General features: G+C 35.7%; 1 long non-coding RNA gene across 1 annotated transcript; it reads right to left on the reverse strand.

Annotated features, from left to right (window-relative positions):
- Positions 1-2665: 2665 nt before the first annotated feature.
- On the reverse strand, positions 2666-3529 carry LOC118492063. The gene is made up of 3 exons (XR_004892509.1): positions 3481-3529; positions 3120-3189; positions 2666-2732 (listed from the first exon to the last, which is right to left on the reverse strand). It is a non-coding gene; the product is annotated as an uncharacterized LOC118492063 (long non-coding RNA).
- Positions 3530-5102: the final 1573 nt, after the last annotated feature.

Raw genomic sequence — 5102 nt, forward strand, 5'->3', positions numbered from 1 at the left:
TAGGAAGTACAATGCCAGCCAAGATCCTCTTCATATCATGTATTAAATGCTGCCTGTATTCTCTGATCATTTGTTTCCCCCTCATTTTCATATAAGGGAAACCTTAATGGGCAAGTTAAACCCTCTTTGGGCCTTACCTGTTGGGCCCGCATGATAGCAGCCCAAGATGGGTAAATGGAGCAATCCATTGGCCCGTCGTCAGCATCTAAGGACATATGTCCTTAAGAAGATAGCCACGAGAGCAAAATATCTAAGGTCTGACACGTGACATTATAAGTATGTTTGACATCGAGTTTTTAAGAGCTTCTAGCTTTAAGCTTTTAAGAAAAAACTTCTACTCAATAAAAAGCCTTGTTTGATTGAAGGAGATTGAAGCTTTTAGGTTAGAAGCTTGAAGCTTTTGGTTGAACGCTCCTACTAGTAGCGTTTAGAAGGAGCTACAAGCTTTTAGTGAAAAAATGATTATTTTAACCTCTAAAGATAATGAACTTTTAAATGCACAAACTTTTAAAATTTTTAGTTATGTCCATTTTGGTCATTTTATACATTTTATTAAAGACTCCAGCTACTCTGCCAAACACCAAATATATCTAAAAAGGCTCCAGCTACTCTGCCAAACACCAAATATATCTAAAAAGCTCCAGCTACTAGCTACCAGCTACCAGCTACCAGCTACCAACTTCTAACCACTAGCTACCAGCTTTCAGCCACCAGCCATCAGCTACTTTTATCAAACATACCCTATGTAGGAAAGGGGGTACTTATTTTACAAGTAAAATGATTATTTGTGATTTTAATCGATATTTTGTCTTTATAAATCAGTTGGACAATTGACACACATGTTTTTCTTTATGTGATCAACACATCATGTATTGACATACACAAAACGCCCGAAAAGTAATTTATATTCCTCTAACCTCATGACTACTTTTATAGATTTCAATCCATGTAATTTTTCTAACCATTTTAGAGACCTCGTGGGTACTTTTATAGATTTCAATCCATGTAATTTTTCTAACCATTTTACAATAAAGATATCATTTTGGTAGACACAATTATTCCCAAATTGAAAATGAAGCACCAATAAACATGCAATGAGATTTGTTTTGTTTCATTTTTAAGAAGCTATGAGAGGTCATTTGGAATTGTAAAGAAATAATGGAAAACTAGTCTTAATCATACCGTCGTGTCACCAGCGTTGCGAGGCCGGGGAGCGTAAAAATGTGCTAAGTAGCAACCGAACCATGACCAAAACCGAAAAACAAAGACACGAATTTTTAACACCAAGTGACTTACATGACGTAAAGATTACCAAATATCGTGGTAAATATCAACCGAACGGAAAAAACTAAGGGACCAAATGTGACCACCAAACATTGTGCTAAGTAGCAACCAAACGACAACTAAATACATGAAAAACGTAAAACAAAAACTAATGAAAATTAAGGTTTTTAACTTTTTACAATAAATTATAAAATTAAGAGATAAACTAAATAAACTTGTAAAAAGAAAATGAAAAAAAAAACCCTAAAGTTAAAAAAGACTTCCACTATTCTCACATCCTTAAATCTTATTTTCACACCATTTTTTCACTCTATCTCTCTCTATGTATATCTATGTATGTTTAGAGAGAGATAAAGGAGATGGGTGTGTGAATATTAGCTCCTGTTAAAAAAACAAAACACAAATCCACACAAAATACATGTTACTATTCATCAATATGTGATTAATAAATTAATACATACTACATATATATATATACTAGTGGGTAGGCCCGTGCGATGCACGGCATGACCAACAGTTAGTGTCCTTCATTTTGTGATGCGTTCGGGAAAAATGTTTATGCATTGATAAAAGGTAATTAGCCAAAAGACAATGTAAGAGAAGCCATACAAAACGTCATAAGAGCTTTTACCATAAGCCGGCCACACAAAATTTAAGGCGTGCATAGCACATGAAACTTTGTTTGCGGAATGTGTTTAAGAACAAACATGTATGCCAAGTCTAAAAACATACATTACAGAAAAAAACATAAAGGAGTTCATAAAGTTTCCGGTTTTATTCAATAATTCACGAAATCTTCTGCCGCTAATGCATGCCCATGTAGTCGTCCTTCCCCTTAGTAGTTTCTTGTCTACAACAGGTTTAAGCAAGTAAACATAAGCAACGGCTATGAGTTAGTCAAATCAAATATCTTAACATATGTGCACGCATGACTCTCCATACATGACTAACCCATAAAAATCATTGAGAGAACTCACTACCATATGAAAACCTTAAATCATATTACAATATGCAACAATAAATTAAATAAAACCAGACTAAATTGTAACTGCCTAAACGCAATCAATCAATCACTTCTTAGCCACCTATCTATATGTATGGGAATAACGATAACGATAACGACCCACGCGTTGGGAGGGTTTATAAATTCTTTAAACCAATCTTACCGAATTAACTAACTGAATAGCAGCAAATGCCAACTGAAGCAACTCGTCTTTATTCAACACAGAATTTTCCGAAAGCAATGTCGACAAACTATCCAGCATATCCTCGAGCCTAGAACAGACTCCATTAAACAATCTACAATCAAAACATCAACCCGTTAAACCAAACAATCAAAAACCTCATTAATCAAATCAGTCATTATACATCTTACTTATTTGCATCATTAACCGTTATACCCTCTAACCCGATCCGAATCACATCAATCCACTTCTCAACATCACCCCCTGCAACAGAACTATCATTGAGGGTAAACTAAAAAAATTCCCATAGTAAAACCTTTCTTTAATCTAACATAATAGAATTCTAATCAGTCACAATTTACTAATTATCTTTCTACGTGAAAGGTGTGCTTTTTTGGTCATATTATCTATTAACTTCTTAAATAATATTAATATTTTTTTGATAAACCCTCAAAAATCTGATTGTTACAACCTCAAACACCAGAAACACATCAAAAACACTATCTTGTTAATTATCCATATCACTTTATCCCTTTCAAACCATAAATCCAAACACCCTTTACGCGCTACGCTCACAAAAAAAAAGATAAGAAACGAAAACCAGACCCACATACACACACACACACACATATAGAGAGAGAGTGAGATGACCTGGGCGTTTACTGCTAACTCTCCAAACTGAAGATCGAACTCTTGCAGCTCTTGTCATCCAAATTCTCGCCTGACAAACAAAGTTGTGAAGTAACAGTAAATCAACAAACAGATATGAAACGAAAAACCAAAGAACAAAATAGAATAAAGTGCATAAAGGGGTAACGGCCATGAAGTGGGAGTGGTAAATTAGTGTTATCCGGTCAAACGTAACAGTAGTCGGAACAAAAATCAAGGGCCGTCGGAATACCTGTATCACCGGTTTTATGACCGGATGTTCAAGGAAGAGTAGGGATATCAAGGATCAGTTTAGGGTTAGAAATTGACATAATAAATAATAGCTATGTCACAGAAAACCGACCTGATTAAAAGTGTGGTCGCCAGTCACCGGAGCACCAAACGCAAATACTGATTTCAAACATCAGAACACCGATTAGCGAGTTTAGATACAAATTTCGATTAAATGTCTACAGATTCAGATCAAATATAAGTTGTAATCATCTGTATTGAAATCACAAACAACATCAAAATACGGAATTGCTTCCGAATATACACTCAACATGGGTAAAAAAAATCAAACGGTGGTTACCTAAAGATGCGATTAGAGAGAGAGTTCTGGCTACCGATACGAAAAGGAGAGCGAGCGGCTTTGGCTTGAGAGGATGCACGCGCCGCTGCACTACGGAGGGATGATGACCGGAAAATTGATCGGACGGCAGCCGCTGTAGTCGCCATTGTGTGTGTGGTGTACGTTGTTTTGATCCGGTTGCTATCAAGGGTTTTGAGTTTTGGGATATATAAAGAAAGAAAGTGAAGAGGTGAATGAAATTAAGTCATCCTCTTCTACACTTGAAGTTTGACGATTGGGTTTCTGGGAATTAAACGTGGGAGGACGATTTCTCCATTTTAACCCTGAGATGTCTTAAAATTTTATAGAACTTCCTTTTTAAATGGCTTTAAACATCTTGTACATGTTGCTTTAAAATTGATACACGTGGCAAAATTACCATCTTGTACATCACTTCTCTTTTTTAATATATAGTGGGGAACCCGCGCGTTGCAGCGGAGTCGATGTTATGGGCCAAGAATACAATATGGAAACCCACACGTTGCAACATAGTCGACAATATGCAGTGTGTCCGTATAAATGCACTTGCGCTTTGCGGTTGCAATGCACGGGAAACCCTCATGATAAACATTATATAGTATATTGCAACATTTTTAATCTAGTAGGAAACACGCGCGTTACAGCATAGTCGACAATCATTAAACTTTTTTTATTGTTAATTTCTCTTTGTTTTGTTTTATGTTAGGTTATGAACGACTTAATAGGGTTAGTAATAAACAATAATATGGATACAAAGATTAGATGCTCTATTCCACAAAGAGATTTTTTTATTAGAAGTTGTATAATTCTAAAAAAAATCCAAATTCGAACTTAATTGTTAACTTAAACATCACCTTTCTTTAAACGACAAAGACTAAAAAGACAAGCAAGCAACCAAACGAAACTAACCTTTACTTTCATAGATGGTTCTACCCTTATACAAATCTTTCATTCCAATTTTCTTTTTTTTTCTTTGGAGTAGATTGTTTTCTTTTCTTTTATTTAGAAAATGGATGACATGCATGGGCGGATCTTAATAGGGCTCTGGCAGGGCCACGGCCTGGGCAAGTTTTCGGCCGTAGTGTTAATTTTCCGCATTTCGATCGAAATTTTTTATATATACTATGTTTGGCCCGGGCTTGCCCGGGCTATTTTTAGTGCCCGTGTCTTTCGGCCCTGGCACGTTCAACGGGCAAGATCCGCCACTAATGACATGCATACGTACACATTGTTTTATAAATAAATAGCCATTTAAATAGCATATATAGATCATATAGTCAAACAAAACCAAGGTAAACCCATACCTATGTACACATATAATGCCATCAGTTATTTTGAGCTCGTTTTCTTATAGGTATATATATCTTTTGTTGTGA

The sequence above is a fragment of the Helianthus annuus genome, chromosome 1, assembly GCF_002127325.2.
Source record: "Helianthus annuus cultivar XRQ/B chromosome 1, HanXRQr2.0-SUNRISE, whole genome shotgun sequence".
NCBI classification, from domain to species: Eukaryota; Viridiplantae; Streptophyta; class Magnoliopsida; order Asterales; family Asteraceae; genus Helianthus; species Helianthus annuus.